Genomic DNA, 18034 nt, shown 5'->3' on the forward strand with positions numbered 1-18034 from the left:
CAGCATTAAATCCAGGGTGAGCTCGGAGGAAAGCGATGAGGGGGACTTTGCTTCCATCAGCTTATTGAATGTGGAAAGTCTGCGGGGGGAAAAATTGTGCATATGCAGACATAACCTCTTAACACACTTCCCAAGGATCTCAAATGAAAAATTCAATACACAAAACGGGAAGAACTGAGCGTTGTGGGTGGTATCGTGGAAAAAGCTGGGAGGAGAGAGAAAAATATTTTCATCCCATTGTCTCTGCCAGTAAGTAGTTCTGGGCCTTAGGTAATGTGCTTGGTCTTCAGTTTTCCTCATTTCTGTAAGGAAGTATTTGGATGTACCAACAATGCCTTTCAGCTCAAAAATTCTGTAAGCCTATGGATACATGTTCTTTTCCATACCATCTTCTACTTAAGACTACATGAGCAAAAACTTGACCTCAGGACTTGACTGAACTATGTGTACTCAACCATCTTTTAAAAATCTGTCCCAGGCAATATTAAATTTCCTTTTTTTTTTTTTTTTCTTTTTTGAGATGGAGTTTTGCTCTTGTTACCCAGGCTGGAGTGCAATGGCGCGATCTCGGCTCACCGCAACTTCTGCCTCCTGGGTTCGGGCAGTTGTCCTGCCTCAGCCTCCTGAGTAGCTGGGATTACAGGCACGCGCCACCATGCCCAGGTAATTTTTTTGTATTTTTAGTAGAGACGGGGTTTCACCATGTTGACCAGGATGGTGTCGATCTCCTGACCTCGTGATCCACCCGCCTCGGCCTCCCAAAGTGCTGGGATTACAGGCGTGAGCCACTGCGCCCGACCCAAACATTAAATTTCCAACTGTGCCTGCTGGGCCAAAAGTCCTAGCAGTTTGTCCCAGACATCTAGGCAATCAAGGACTGTCACCTTCTCCATGTGTGTGTATTCATTTGAACCCTCAACAAGCCCCTTACTTCTCTCCCGCCTCTTCCTTGGGTTGCAAAAAGAGCAAACTCCACAACACAACACAACACAACAGGCACAATCAACGCGGGTGGAGGACTGTGAGTAAGTCTGAAAACTTACAGCCAAAGAGAAAGGTAATAAAGTCCTACAGAGTTGTTAGAGTTCGCCCTCAAATTTGGCCCCCAACTTTCTGGAAGCCAGAGGGGAGAAGGAAGCCTGGGGCAGAGCAGACCGGGTACTCAGGGACGTCTGCACAGTGCAGTCAGTGGGAGAAGGCAGCTGACTTGTTTTGATATCATTTCTCTCAAAAGCTGTGGTACGGTTGTTCTGTCTGCCTGTGGCTGGAAAGTCAGGTGACACTCAGTGCTGGAGAAGGGAAGGGAGCAGGGGACCGCATGTGGTGGGTGGGGCAGGTGCCACTCATGTAGGGTGGCTGGGGAAGCTCAGATCAGGGGCATGTGAGCAGAGGTCTGCAGGAAAGGAGGAGCCTGGATACTGGGGAAGAGCACCCCGGGTAGAGGGAACAGCGACTGTACAGCTGCTGGGGCCGCTGAGCTTGGTGTGTCTGAGGAGGGAGGCCAGGGGCTGGAGCAGGGTGGGCGGAGGGAATAGTGACTGGGGAGGAAGAGTCTCTGGGGTCGCGTGAAGAGCAGATCCTGTGTGGCCAGCGAGAACTCTGGCTTTCACTGTAGGGGACACAGGGAGGTATGGCAGGCTTTCCAGCACAGTTCCTGGTGTATGTAGCTGGAAATAACCATTACAGCTGTTTCTTCCTTCTGAAATACCCGGAAGCCTCAAAGAGAGAGAGCCACGACCCCTCCTCCACCCACATTTGGGTCTTCACCATTCAATCTGAAGAGCTCCTAAGCTCTGCAAATGAGCACCTCCTTACGTTTTCATCCACATGCCTTGCCCTCATCCCAGCTGCCTTAATCCATTTGGGCTGCTGTAACAAAATGCCACACGCTCCGTGATTTATAAAGAACAGAAACGTGTTGCTCACAGTCTGGAGGCTGGAAGTCCAACGTCAAGGGACCAGCAGAGCAGGTGTCTGTGACGGCAGTCCCTGCCTCCAAGATGGTGCCTTGTTGCTGGGTCCTCCTGCAACAGGAGACAGAAGCACAAAAGACCTTGCTGGCTCCCTGCAGCCCTGTCACAGGCACTAACCCCAACCCTGAGGGCAGCCCTCACGGCCTGACCACCTCCTAAAGACACCACCTCTTACTACCATTGCTTTGGGGATTGTTTCCACATGAATTTTGGAGATGACACGAACATTCAGACCATAGCATTAACCTTGCTTGCCAAGGCCAGAGCCCCCGGAGGGCTAAGATAGTGGTTTTCAACTTGTCTTTGTTCCTTATAGTTTGTGCATTTCATGGAGAAATTGTGGGAGGAATCGTCAGCGGGTTCCAAGCATTCCACCCGTGGCTGCTTCAACAAGCCCAGCTCTGTTTCCACCTCTGTCAGGGCTTACGTTTCCTGTATGTCTGAGTCCATCGTCACTTGGAAATCATTTTCCTAGAGAAAGGATTAGAAGGATGTTCACCAGAGTGTCTTGGTCATCAGCAGTTACCATGGGCACAGGAAATGGGATGGAAGAAGCAGGGGGTGAAGGCAGAGCTTATTCTTCTAGATTGTTTCAATTACCTACAAGTCGTGCAAGGCATGCATTTTGCTCATTTGTAAAAAATGATATGAAAAAAGTAAAACCTGCAAAATTATCTTTCAACTCTAGGATGTGAGCCTTCTGAGGTGTTTTCGTTGGGTGCTGTTGAGTCTGGATAGAGAAGAGAAGGCTGGAAGGGAGGGGAAAAGAGGGAGGCTTTGCTCCAGGGGATGGCTCCAGATGCTCTAAATATAAGAAGAAAAGGCTAGCTTTGGTGACTTCCTTAAGTGAATCCAAAGGAATTGTGTTGCACTGGATAGCTTTCAGCCCTAGATACAACCAAGCAGAAAACAGCAGATTGACAGGGTGTCTCTACCAGTTTCTGATGGCACCACAACCAGTGACCACAGACCGCCAGTGACCACAGACCACCAGTGACCACAGACCAGATGGACTAAACAACAGAAATGGACCCTCTCACAGCTCAGGAGGCAGGAAGTCCAAGATCAAGGTGTCAGCAGGGCCACACTCCCCCAGAAGGCTCTAGAAGAGAACCCGTCCTGCCCATCCACGCCCCCCCTCCACAGCTGTGGGCAGCTCTGGGCATTGCTTGGAATCTCTGCCTGCCTCTCTGCACACGGCCTTCTCCTCTCCACGCCCCCGGCACCGCGCCCCCGTGTCTCTTACAGAGACACTTGTCATTGGATCTAGGGCTCAGCATTAGATCTCCTCTGGAACGACCTCCTCTCAAAAACCTTTACCTAATTTAATCCTCAAAAACCCTCTTTACAAATCAGGTTCCGGGACATGGAAGTGTCTTTCGGAGAGCCGCCACTCAACCCACTACAGCCCCCCAAATGACACCTCCAGAGACCGTCACCGCCCGCGATAGGCGGTGGGGGGTGGAGGGTGGGGGCGCGCGGCCGGAGCCCGGGGATCACCCGGGAACTTCAAACCATCCACGTCCGCCCTCAGCCCCTCCTCAGATGCTGGTTTCAGGGCGCTGGGTTGGTGCCAGGGCATTCGCAGTATTTCCAAGGCCCCAGGGGTTCTAATGCGCAGCGACGGCAGAGAAACCCTGGCCGCTGGAAGGGGGGTGCGGGCAGGACGCGGAGGCTGGGGTCCCCTCCGGCTCCACCTGCGGGGAGGGCAGGCGTGAGGACAGACGCGAGAGCCGAGGCTTCCCGCGGCGCGTGGACGCCGCCCTCGTGGCTCTGCCGGGCCGTGGGGTGCGGGCTCCTGCCCTGCGGGCCATCGGGGTCCACCCGGCCCCCGCGCGCTGTGCCCGCAGCTCGGCCGTGCAGAGTCCTTCTCGGCCTGGCAAGGTCTTAACAATGTGAGCAAGTCGTCTTGGGCCCTCCGCAGAGCCCCGGATCCATCTCATGGTCATCGGGGAGGAGATTTTCATCCTTTGAGGGCAGTCCCCAGACGTCGGCCACAGTTACGCTGAGAGCCCCCACGCTGTCAACAGCTGGGTGCGATGGTTCTCTGTTGTACCCCTCTGCTCCAAACGCCCTTCTCTGGGGCCTGAACTCTGCAGCAGTGAGCGAAACTCATTGGTTTTCTGAAAGAAAGACACACACTCAACAGGGTGTATTGTGTTGCAATCGTTACCCAGCCATGGGCCTCAGGTTTTACTACAAACCTAAACGTGTCATCTGTGGGTGGCTGTGTCACACACTGAGACACTAAGTTGCGTGCATTCTTAATCCTGTATTTTACCTTTTCTTTCCCCCACCCCATTCAAGCAGGAAGCCTCTTCAGTGCCCATTGGCGGGAGCCTGCCCGGGTGTGCTCGTGGGCAGGGAATGCACAGAGCGTGGGAGCTGTGGAACCAGAGCCCTTGACCAAGAGCAGCCTTGTGTGGAGCTCCGGGGAGGGCAGCTCAGGCAGGCCACAGCCTCCAGGGTGCCCGGTGCCCTGCAGAAGGCAAGCACAGCCTCCCCTGCTCCCGGGGACCCTCCAGTCTGGCCGAGGAGGCCTTCTGTTGAGAAGTGACCCTGCCCCCTTGAGTAAACATTCTAACCACCAAACCTTCAGTAGAACTGCTGAGTTACTTCGAAAATTAGGTAAGTAATCTGTTGGAGACGGAGAACTGACTGAAGACAAAAAACGAAGAATAAATGAACTATTCTTGCGATAGAGAAGTGGTAAAGGCAGGGATTTCCTGAGACTAAATTGGCCTAAGGTTGGGGAGGCATTTTTAAAAATATTCTGACCACCTACAGTGAATGCTCCTGGTTTAAAAATGATGCTGGGCCGGGCGCGGTGGCTCACGCCTATAATCCTAGCACTTCGGGAGGCCGAGGCGGGTGGATCACGAGGTCAGGAGATCAAGACCATCCTGGTCAACATGGTGAAACCCCGTCTCTACTAAAAATACAAAAAATTAGCTGGGCGTGGTGGCGTGTGCCTGTAATCCCAGCTACTCAGGAGGCTGAGGCAGGAGAATTGCCTGAACCCAGGAGGCGGAGGTTGCGGTGAGCCGAGATGGTGCCATTGCACTCCAGCCTGGGTAACAAGAGCGAAACTCCGTCTCAAAAAAAAAAAAAAAAAAAAAAAAAAAGATGCTAAACGCTTTGAGGAAATGCAAACTACAGAGACATGAGACAAACTAATTTCTTAAGTTACCACGATGTGCAGATAAGCATTGAACTAAGAATTGTGTTGCCTGGCTTTCAGGGCTGACCTCACCATTACCTAGTTATACAACCTGGGAGAAGACACTAACATTTCCAGAGCCCAAGTTTTCCCCCCTTCAAGTGCAGAAGCCGGCTTACAAGGTTACTAGGATGCCTTTTTACAAAAATCATCATTTATATCTATGGGAGTGAGCTGGAAATTAGAAGGGAGCTATAGTATGTATTCCTGGCATTGAGCTGGGTGTTAAATGAGATATGTTAGGGCAATAAAATTTTGCAACATATAATGACACATAGGAAATCCCTCCACTCCCTCTACTCTGTCTACAGTTGAGAAAACTGTCTTCTCAATAATTTTGCCCAGTCACACAGCGAGTAAAAGGTGCACTCACCTACATTTATTTGACTCCACAATTTATTAAAACATGATTCCTCTGTTCAAAATTGTACTGATGAATTTTTATCAGCAGTTGGAACCTAACACAATTCATGAAAATAACTGGATGCTCAAAACATGCTTTTTGCGGATGAGTCAGTGTTGAATCTAAACTGTACTATCTAAGGTAACTATGAGTTGATATGATGGTGATTTGCCTAACTGTAGTAATCACTTCACTGTGTATATGTGTAAATAAGTATCAAAATATCATGTTCACTTTAAATACATACAATTTTTAAAAATACAATTTATTAAAATAAGATTTATTATCAAACCAGATCACAAATCCACAGCACCTAGAATACACGCTGGCACACAGTAGGTGCACAGCAAGTGTTTGTTACAGCAGGCTACTCCCTGGACCTATTAGTCCAGCATACTGTCACTGCTAAGAGTACCAGAGACAAAGGTTTTATTGGCAAGGATATTGGAAAGCAAAACATAGATAGCAAATTCCTGTCCTAGCAAGAGTCTGCGTGCTGCTCACCACGACGTGTGGCTGCCCCTTCAAAGCTCTCTTTGCCTCTGCTCTCTGTACCTACACGAAGAGGTGAAGGAGCTGGAGACAATTCCAAGGGGGAAGGATTTCTGTGGTGTGAATGATTTCCAGGGCTCTGCTGTCACCAGCACTCTGCTCTCAGTCCCCATCTTCTTAGGTGTTCAGCAGAGTGGATGGCTCCCCTCAATCCACGGCCTCCTGCTCAGAAAGCGACCAGATGAGCTCCAAGGCAATGTTTGTCTTCAAACATACCAACAATCTAGTGAGTAAGACAACTGTACTTGACATGACACTTAAACTCATTCAAAGATACACTGAATTACTTCAACACAGTCTAATTTTAGAGCAGTTTCAATGTCCCCAAAAGCAACCCTCTGCATGCCTGGGCAACACAGTCAGAACTTGTCTCTAAAAAAATGTTTTTAATTAGCTGGATGTGGTAGCATGCACCCGGGAGGCTGAGGTGGGAGGATCTCTGGAGTTGGAGGCTGCAGTGAGCCATGATCGTGCCACCACACTCCAGCCTGGGTGACAGAGCAAGACCCTGTCTCTATTGAAAAAGGTGGTAGGCAGTGGGGAAGAAAGCCCGTGCTATAGCACTTTTCCTGATTCCCGCTTACCCGTCTCCTACTCCATCTTCAGACAATCTCTATGGATTGGCCTATTCTGACATTTCACATCAGTCATCTGTTGCTTAATGACAGAGTCGCATTCTGAGAAATGTGTCGTTAGGCAATTTTCTTCATGTGTACACATCAAAGAGTGTCCTTACACAAACCCAGATGGGACAATCTACTGCCCACCTGGGCTGTGTGGTAGAACCTATTGGTCCGAGGCTACACACCTGTGCAGACGTGACTGTACTCAACGCTGTAAGAGACTGGGAGACAATGGTAAGTATTTACGCATCTAAACTTTCCTAAATACAGAAAAGGTATGATAAGAAAATGGCATAAAAGGTAAAAAATATTATACCTGTATAACACACTTACCACGAGTAGAGCTTGCAGGACCGGAAGTTGCTCTGGGCGAGCTGTGAGCGGGGAGTGAATGGGAAGGCCTAAGGCACGAATGGGCAGCCCTGTAGACTTTATGAACATTGTACACTTAGGCTACACTCTTCGTCGAATTTTCTTTCTGAAATGATAAATTAACCTGAGTTTACTGTAACCTTTTTACTTTATGACCTCCTTAACTTTCGTTGACTTTTTGACTCCTTTGTAGTAATGGTTAGCTTAAAATTGTACAGCTGTACAAAAGTATTCTTTCCTTATATCCTTATTGTACAATTTTCTGTTTTCAAATTTTTTTTCTTTTTTACTTTGTAAACATTTTTGCTAAAAAATAAGACACAGGGCCGGGCATGGTGGTTCATGCTCATGACCCCAACACTTTGGGAGGCTGAGGCAGGTGGATCACCTGAGGTCAGGAGTTCGAGGCCAGCCTGACCAACGTGGAGAAACCCCATCTCTACTAAAAGTTCAAAATTAGCCGGGCATGGTGGTGCATGCCTGTAATCTCAGCTACTTGGGAGGCTGAAGCAGGAGAATCACTTGAATTCGGGAGGCAGAGGTTGTGACCGAGATCGCGCCATTGCACTCCAGCCTGGGCAACAAGAACAAGACTACGTCTCAAAAACTTTAAAAAGACGCAAACACAACATTAGCCTGTGTCTACGCAGGGTCAGGGTCCTCAATGTCACCATCTTCTACCTCCACATCTTGTCCCACTGGAAGGGCTTCAGGGGCTGTAACACACATGGAGCTGACGTCACCTGTGATAGCAATGCCTTCTTCTGAAGGAGCTGCTGGAGACTGTCTTACAGTTACATTTTTATAGTAAGTCAAAGTATACAATAAAAAGTATAGTATAGTACATACATAAACCATAACAGTCATTTCTTATCATTAGCAAGCATTATACACTCTACATAATTGTATGTGCTCAACTTTTATATGACTGCCAGCACACTAGGCTTGCGTATTCCGGCATCACCACAAACTCGTGAGTAATGTGTTGTGTTATGACATGACCAGGGCTCCCTTGTCAGAAATATGATTTGCAAATATCTTCTCCCATTTTGTGGGTTGTCTTTCTTCCATTACTGGCGGTATTCTCTGATGAACAAATGTTTTAATTTTAGTGAAATCCAATTTAACTCTTTTTTTCTTTTCTTGCCTATGCTTTTGGAGTCGTTTTTAAGAAGATATCTTCTCACCCAAAGTCACAAAGTCATATTTTCTTTGATGTCCTAGACCTTATGTTGAGGACTATGATTCTGATATCACTAGGCAATAGGAATTTTCAGTTCCATTATAATATTTTTTTCTTTTCTTTCTTTCTTTTTTTTTTTTTTTCGGTTTTTTGTTTTTTGGAAACCGAGTCTGGCTCTGTCACCCAGGCTGGAGTGCAGTGGCACGAACTCCACTCACTTCAGCCTGCACCTCCCAGATCCAAGGCATTCTCCTGCCTCAGCCTCCCGAGTAGCTGGGACTACAGGCGCATACCACCATGTCTGGCTAATTTTTGTATTTTTAGTGGAGACAGGGTTTCACCATGTTGGCCATGCTGGTCTTGAACTCCTGACCTGAAGTGATCCACCCGCCTCAGCCTCCCAAAGTGCTGGGATTACAGGCGTGAAATCCTTTTCCAGTAGGTTGTCTTTTTATTACCACGTTGCGTTTTCTAGATATTCTGGATTTAAATCCTGTGTCAGAAATGATTTGCAAATATCTTCTCCTGTTTTGTGGGTTGCCTTTCTCCCTTTACTGGGGGTGTCCTCTGATGAACACGTGTTAATTTTAATGAAATCCAATTTAACTATTTTTTCTTTTCTCGCTTATGCTTTTGGTGTCATTTTTAAGAAAATATCTTCTCGCCCAAAGTCACAAACTCCTATTTTCTATGATGAGTTTTATACTCCTAGCCCTTATGTTGAGGACTATGATTCATTTGTATTCTATTTTTATAAATGGTATAACAGCAGGTCCAAATTATTCAGATGTCCTTGGGTTCCGGTACTATCTATTGAAAAGACCAGTTGTAATGGTTAATATTACAGGTGGATTTGACGGGTCCAGCAGGTGCTCAGGTATTTGGTTAAACATTAATCTGGATGTATCTGTGAGGCTGTTTCTGAATGAAACAACATTTGTATTAGAAACTGGGTGAAGCCAACTGTCCGCCCCCCTCCATGTGAGCCTTATCCAGTCTGTTGGTTGAAACAAAAGGTCGACTAAGGGGAAATTGGCTGTCTCTGCCTGACTGTTTTCAAACCCGAACACTGATTTTCTCCTGCCCTTGGATTAGGAATCGGACTGGAGCTCACCCCGTTGGCTGTCCTGGTTTTGGGGTGTTAGATCGACTCCCGAGGGCCTCCAGCTTGCTGACAGCAGACTCTGCTGCCTCCACCATCGTGGGAGCCAGTCCTTATTTCCTAACTATCCATCCTATGGGTCCTGCTGGTTTTGTGTCTCTGAAGAGTCCTGACTCACACAGCAGCCTTTCCCCTGGACTCATTCATCGTTGAATTCCTATGTCTCGGGTTGGACTGCCTGGAGAGCCGCTGGGTGTCTGAGCACGTGGGTGAGGGTGTCTGGGGAGTGCTCACCGCAGCAGAACCCAAGGGAGAGAGACAGAGAAAGACGCGGGGTTGCGGGGAGTCCCCGAGCGGGGATGGCCCTTCAGAGCAGCCCCAACTTCGCACTCGCGGTGGGCCCTGGAGAGGGCTCGCCTGGGTCCGGTGGTCTCCGCGGCTGAGGGCGGTTCTGCAGCGGGACCTCAGCGAAGCTCCCACCAGCCGAGTCTCCTGGCAGCCCGGAGCCGCAGTGCCCGGCGTCACAGCGGGACCTGGGCCCCACGCGGCGGCATCCACCACCCCTCCAGTGTTTACCCAAATCAGCGGGAAATTGGGGGCATTTCAGCGAAATCAGCCAAGAGACAAAAATCATCCTTTCTGGTGTGCGGGGGGTCTTCCTTAACTGTTTAAGAGCTTTGGCAGGAAAAGCTGCAAAAGAAACAAAAAAGAAAAATCGCCCTCACTAAGTGATGAAAGAATTTTAGAGCCGTTGGCAAGAGCACTGAGAAGCGAGTGTTGAGATACGAAAACAAAACCTTCAAGGCGCGTCCGCAAAACACCAGCATTCACCACGGAGCCCCTGGCACGCTGGGCAGGCGGGTGGGCAGGCGGCGCGGAGACCCGCGGCTCTCGGGGCTCGCGGCTTTGGTTCCATCCGCCGGGGCTTCTTTATCTTCCCCTTTAGGTGCTGCATTCAAAGGACCTGCATGGGACTCACTGAAGATCAAAGCACATTTTTTCAAAGTAGAAAAAAAGAACGAAAGAAAGAACTATTCCAAATATCCGTATGTTCTGAGTTGGGAATATTTTCCATCCTTTGTTGTAGGAAAATAAGTGGAAAAATCTAGGCGACAGAATGCACCGTGTGCGTGTCCTTGTCAAAACGAAGATACCCAATTCAACACCGTGTTCGTCCGTCCGTGAGGCCAAACTTCTAGAATTTAAAATCATCAGTGACCACCTTGCTTAGGACATTTTTTTTGCTGTGATTACATTTGAGATATTTGTAAAAGATGATTTCCTCTAAAGAGTTTTCCAGCGTATTGAATTGAGTTATAGATACCTAAGTATTTCATAGCCAGTCTCACATCTCACATATCATCCTTTTTTTCCTGCAGATAATAGACTCTCTCCACAGAAAGCCACATGTAAAGGAAAGAAAAATTACCCACTATGTTCTTAAAATGTCCCCAACAGAAAAGTATTTCTAAAGAGTACACGTTCAGCACACATCCGAAACACGTATTAATGCCTGCCTTCTTTGTGCCAGGTGTTGGCACTAAGGATACACACACTAAGTCACGGTTCCTACATTCTTTTTTTTTTTCTTTCAAGAGAGAAGGTCTGGCTCTGTTGCCCAGGCTGGAGTGCAGTGACTCGATCACAGCACACTGCAGCTTCGACCTCCCAGGAGATCCTCCTACCTCAGCCTCCCAAGTAGCTAAGACTGCAGGCACGTGCCACCACGCCCAGCTTTTTTCTTTTTCTTTTTCTTTTTTTTTTTTTTTTTTTTTTGTAAAGTTAGGTTTTTCACTCTGTTGCCAGGGCTTGTCTCAAACTCCTGGGTTCAAGCAACCCTCCCAGCTTGGCCTCCCGGAGTGCTGGGATTATAAGCGTGAGCCACTGTACCCAGCCTAGTTCCTGCTTTCAGAGTATAAGGAAGACAGGCAACTCCAACGTTATGGAGGAGATTCAAAGGCAGCGTGTAAAAAGGACGATGCTTTGGAAATCACCTGCTTACTCCTGCGGGAGGAGGTGGAGGATGAGGAAAGGTTTCGTGGAAGAAACAGCCCATGAGCATAGTCTAATAGGATAAGCGGGAATTGGATGGGGGAATAGTCCCAGGAAGGACTGTCCAGACTTGAGGAATGGGAACTACAGGCCACTCTCTCGCTGTGTATGGAAGGAAGTGCAGTGGGGAGGAGGAGAACTGGACGGGTAGGTAGAAAGCAATCTCGGAAGCTCTGAATGGCATGCTAAGGAGCTTGGGGTCACTGAAGAGTCACATGGCCGGATACGCGTTTTAGAACGGCTGTTCAGCAACCCCGTAGAGGAGGGTTTTAAAGGAGACAGTATAGACCTGGGCTTCAATAAAGGTAGTTCTTAGAGCGGTCCAGGTGGGAAACAGTGAGGGCCAACGCCATTCGGCAGGGCATGTGGGACCTAGATGAGGGGACACATGTGAGAACTGTTTCAGAAGCAGGAAGAAACTGGGTACTGCTCAGATTTAGGAGTGAGGGAGACGGAGAAACTACATATCATTCCAGGGTCTCTAGATTGGACAACTGGCTGGATACATGACTGGGCAGACAGAGACTCCAGTGGAGCAGGTCTAGAACGAAAAGGTAAGGAGTTTGATTTTCGATATCTGGAGTTGGAGGAAGCCGAGGAAGAGGTGGGTGTGGGTGTGTGAATCTCTGAAGAGGGGCCTGCGCTGAGCATGGACTTGGGAGTCGTTTTCATGATCGAGCATGAGAAATGCGTGGATTTGCGTTTGTTTGTGTGTTTTGTGCACTACTGTAGATCCTACACTTCGAACTCTCCCCAGTGATCTCGGCTCGCTGCAACCTCTGTCTCCCAGGTTCAAGCAATTCTCCTGCCTCAGCCTCCGAGTAGCTGGGGTTACAGGCGTGTACCACCATGCCCAGCTAATTTATATAGAGATACATATAGATAAATAGATATTTATAGATATTATATATATATTATTATTTTTTTGAAATAGAGTCTTGCTCTGTCACCAGGCTGGAGTACAGTGGCGTAATCTCAGCTCACTGCAACCTCTGCTCACTGCAACCTCCACCTCCCAGGTTGACGCTATTCTCTTGCCTCAGTCTCCGGAACGCTGGAACTGCAGGTGCACACCATTACGCTCAGCTAATTTTTGTAATTTTTAGTAGAGACAGAGTTTCACCATGTTGGCCAGGCTGTTCTGGAGCTCCTGACCTCAAATGATCCACCTGCCTCAGCCTCCCAAGTGCTGGGAGCCACCTCGTCCAGCCTTAACTCTTTTTAAATAAAAAGAAAATAAAAATTGTTTAAAACATTACTGTAGGAGAGATCCAAGATGGCTGATCACTAGCAGCTCGGGGTTGTAGCTCCCACTGAAAACGCAAAGAACGAGAGGACGCCACACCTTCACATGAATTCTTGTTGCTCAGGCACCAGGAGATTCCCAGCGGAGGAGCCCCACGGGTCGCCAGCGCGACTCTTGTGACCGGCGAGGCGGTTTTGCCAGCGCCTCAGAGCGTCGGTTCTTGGTGCAGAGTCAGAAAAGCACCATCAATCTTAACGCCGCTGATTTAGTCGGGGCAGTGGGTTGCTCAGATTTCGGCGCTGAGAATCAAGAAGTTGGACGTCCACTCAGAAACCCAATTACAAAGACGGTAATTATAAAGACCACATGGATAAATCTACAATGAAGGGAAGAAAACAGCCAAAAAAGGCTGAGAATACCCAAGATCAGAAATGCCTCTCCCTCAGCGGGGGATCCCAGTTCCTCATCAGCGACGGAACAAGGCTTGATGGAGAACGAGTGTGTTCCAATTACAGAAGCAGGCTTCAAAACGTGGATAATGAGAAACTTCTGTGAATTAAAAGAACTTGTTTCAACCCAATCTAAAGTAACTAAGAACTTTGAAAAAAGATTTGACGAAATGTTAATAAGAATACACAATTTAGAGAGGAATATAAGTGAATTGATGGAGCTGAAAAACACAATACAAGAACTACGTGAAGTATGCACAAGTTTTAACAGCCGAATTGATCAAGCAGAAGAAAGGATATCAGAGGTCGAAGACCAACTCAATGAAATAAAACAAGAGACAAGATTAGAGAAAAAAGGATAAAAAGGAACGAGCAAAGTCTCCAAGAAATACGGGACTATGTGAAAAGACCTAATCTACGCTTGATAGGTGTACCTGAATGTGACGAAGAGAATGAATCCAAGCTGGAAAATACGCTTCAGGACATTATTCAGGAAAACTTTCCCAACCTAGCAAGCCAGGACAATATTCAACTCCAGGTAATACAGAGAACACCACAAAGATATTCCTCCAGAAGAACAACCTCAAGGCACATGATCGTCATATTCTCCAGGGTTGAAATGAAGGAGAAAATACTAAGGGCAGCCAGAGAGAAAGGTCAGGTTACCCACAAAGGGAAGCCTGTCAGACTTACAGCAGATCTTTCGGCAGAAACCCTACAAGCCAGAAGAGAGTGGGGACCAATATTCAACATCCTTAAAGAAAAGAACTTTCAACCCAGAATTTCACATCCAGCCAAACTAAGCTTCATAAATGAAGGAAAAATAAAGTTTTTTGTGAATAAGCAAGCACTCAGAGATTTCATCACCACCAGGCCTGCTTTACAAGAGCTTCTGAAAGAACCACTACACATAGAAAGGAACAAACAGTATCAGCCTTTCTAAAAAAATTATCAAAAAGAGCATCAATATAATGAAGAATTTACGTCAACTAATGGGCAAAATAGCCAGCTAATATTAAATGGCAGTATTAAACTCACATATATTATTATTAATTCTAAATTTAAATGGACTAAATCCCCCAATCCAAAGACAGACAGGCAATTTGAATAAAAAACTAAAACCCATCAGTATGCTGCATCCAGACCCATCTCACATTCAAGGATACACAAAGACTCAAAACAAGGGATGGAGAAGGATTTACCAACCAACCAGAGAGCTAAAATAAATAAATAAAAAGCAGAAGTTACAATTAAGCAACAAAGATCAAAAGAAGCAAAGAAGGACATTATATAATGATAAAAGGATCAATGCAACAACAAGAAGAGCTAAAGATGCTAAATATATACGCACCCAATACAGGAATACCCAGACATACAAGACTTATAAAGAGACTTAGACTCCCACATAATAATAGTGGGAGACTTCAACATTAATATTAGACAAATCAGTGAGACAGAAAATTAACAATGATATCCAGGACTTGAACTCAGATCTGGAACAAGTAAATGTAATTAACATTTATAGAACTCTCCACTTTAAATACACAAAATATACACTCTTATCAGTACCACATCATATCAACTTAGAAGTTTAAACGAAATCTTGGTTGGCTCCTTGTTTGTTATTCTCTTCCCTCATTTTCTTTTATATCTCCATTATTAAGGACAATTATAGGCATACCCATATTTAGATTGAATTCTAGCCCGGGCCATAAAGCAATACCCCCATCCTCTCTCCTTCTTCCTCTTTCTCTTTCTTCCTCTTCTTTATTCTTTTTCTTATAAAAAAAAAAAGAAAATTATCTTGTAAAGTTCTTTACTTATTATATATGTAAAAAAGATAAAAAAATAAAACATTACTGTAAGCAATCCATATATTGTGGAAATTTAATCATGATATTGCAGATTAAATATTATAGAATTTCAAAAAGGCAAAACAAGTTTTGTAAATATATTTTAAACAATTCACAACTGTATTTAGTTAGTGTTTCCCATGGCTGCTTCCTCAATCACATAGAGAGAGGAGGTCTTACTGATCTTTTTATTGCCAAGGGCTAGGCTCACATGTTTCTACCCAGTAGCAACAAGTGTTCCTTGAATAAATAATTGCCAGCCTCAAAACTTTCACCAAATTTTCCTTTTTTCAAAAATAAATAGGAGATCAGATGTGATAACGTGCACCTATAATCCCAGAACTTTGGGAGGCTGAGGCAGGAGGATCACTTCAGGCCAAGAGTGTGAGACCAGCTTGGGCGACATAGTGAGTCCCTGCCTATAAACAACACTTCAAAAATTAGCTGGGATGGTGGTGCGTACCTGTTGACCCAGCTACTCAAGAGGCTGAGGCAGGAGGATCGCTTGAACCCAGGAGTTTGAGGCTGCAGTGAGCTGTGATTGCACCACTGCATTCCAGCCTGGGCGACAGAAAACAGAAAGTAGGATGCATTCAGTTTAAGACAATATCCACAGCCAGGTGGGGTGGCCCACAGCTGTAATCCCAGCACGTGGGAGGCCAAGGTGGGCAGATCGCTTGAGCCCAGGAATTTGAGACCAGCCTGGGAAACATGGTGAAACCCTGTCTCTACAAAAAATACAAAACTTAGCTGGGTGTGGTGGTGCACTGTGGTCCCAGCTACTTGGGAGACTGAGGGGTGGGAGGGCCACGTGGGCCTGGGGAGGTCAAGGCTGCAGGGAGTCATGATCCTGGCACTGCACTCCAGCAAGGGCAACGGTAAGACCATGCCTAAAAAAACCTAAAACCCAGAGACTGAATCTCCAATGTTTATAGATTTTTTTTTTTTTGAGACGGAGTTTCGCTCTTGTTACCCAGGCTGGAGTGCAATGGCACGATCTCGGCTCACCGCAACCTCCGCCTCCTGGGTTCAGGCAATTCTCCTGCCTCAGCCTCCTGAGTAGCTGGGATTACAGGCACGCGCCACCACGCCCAGCTAATTTTTTTGTATTTTTAGTAGAGACGGGGTTTCACCATGTTGACCAGGATGGTCTCGATCTCTCGACCTCGTGATCCACCCGCCTCGGCCTCCCAAAGTGCTGGGATTACAGGCGTGAGCCACCGCGCCTGGCCTGTTTATAAATACTCTTATTCCTTTTTTTGCCCCCCAAAAATATTTATGTTTAAAGAGAGAGTTTTGTTGTTTTTGCACAACCTTCTAAGACAGGACGACAGAATCCTCTGTTGAAAGGTTAGAAAAATACGGCAAATAGAACATCAGGAATCACTACAGCAAAAAAAAAAAAAAAAACCAACCTATGAAAAAGCTGTTTAACGTGTTTATTGTGGCAGCTCCCAGACAGTTGGTGTTGGGTCCACTGCAATCATTAAATAAAAACTTTTCATGACTCAGTTGATGACAAGGCCTCATATCCTGCTTGCAAGAAGCTTCCTTGTAGAAGTTTTGGAAACAGGATTCATGTAAATGAACGACTGAGTCGCCATTCATCATGGAAATTCTTCTTCACATTCCAGGCGATTGTCTTAAGGTGGGTTTCCCCAGAAGTGGCCCTGAGGAAGGGCATGAGCGCTGGTTTCTTTGGGAGTGGCGCGTGGGAAAACGCAGCAGGGAAGTGGGGAAGGGCGAAGCGGAAGGGAAGACAGTCGCTAACGGGGCGTTGTCTCAAAAGCCACCTCTGTGGATAGCTGGGGAACTCACAGAACCAGGGTAGAGCCCGAGAGTCAGTTATTCCAGTCAAGTGGCAGGGGAGCTGGGGTATTTATACACCAGTGGATGCTTGTTTGAAGGTGGCCTCCAGAGTTATTAATTCCCTAGCTCTTCCAACCTGGTTGTGTGAGAGCCACAGAAAGCCCTTGGGCAAAGAAGGGCAGATGCCAGCAGCTGGAAGTCGAGCCTGTGATTTCTGAAGCGGTAGGAAAGGGCAACACATGGTCACCCATAGCGTCTGCCACAGTGACAAATCGTTTGGTTAATTCCCACTTATTTCGTGCTTGCTCTGTGCAAAGGTCCTTACATGTCTTATTTCATTTTCCAGCTCATAACAACCCTCTGAGGTAGGCATAGTTACTAGGATTTTACAACTCAAAAGCAAAGGTAGCTAGCTTTTCCAAGGCTGCACACCAGGCTGCTCCAGAATATATTTGGCTGCAGTCTTGGTTCTGAACCACTACCCTGTACTGGCAGGACTAACCCTGCCCTTCCGCAAATACATACAGACCCCGCTTCCATACGCAGCAGCGTTGACGTAAGATCAGCACGTCCCTGGTATCGGGCACTGTACTCTGCCTTTCCTGATTCTTTCACATTGGCATGAGAGCAGTGCCAATTATTCGACAGTCAGTTGACCAAATACAGGACAACTTTGTGCGGGGTAGCAAGCTCTATGGGCCTTTGACTGAAACTTTCAAATGAACATTCCATGAGGCCAAGGGCTCAGTGAGAAAGAAGGTTTAATGAATCTCCATGGCGTAAGAGTAAAGGCAGTGCCTGAACCACCCGAGCTTGAAGACAATTATAAGGGGGTCGTCCCAGTGCTTTGGGGCACAAAGTAACTGTTATCTGAAGTCGGGAAGGAATTTCCTGAAATAACTGATAATTGTACAATGAAGCACGTCATAAAAGCTTGCTGCCCCCCAGTCCCTGGTCTCGAAGACAAAATTCGATGAGTTAGGGCGTGGATTTAGACCATGAAATTAATTTCAGAGACTTGTCCTCCAATGGAGAAAAAAAATCCACCTCCCTAAAATAGCCTCCCTTTAATAGACCGTTGCAGTTAATAAAAGGCTTTATTTTATGGTACCTGCTGTGTATTCAGAATGAATTTGGACCAACCAAATTCCCATCCTTCTGTGTAAGAACAGTAACGACCTGTTATATATTCATGCA

The sequence above is a fragment of the Saimiri boliviensis genome, chromosome 2, assembly GCF_048565385.1.
Source record: "Saimiri boliviensis isolate mSaiBol1 chromosome 2, mSaiBol1.pri, whole genome shotgun sequence".
Classification (NCBI taxonomy): Eukaryota; Metazoa; Chordata; class Mammalia; order Primates; family Cebidae; genus Saimiri; species Saimiri boliviensis.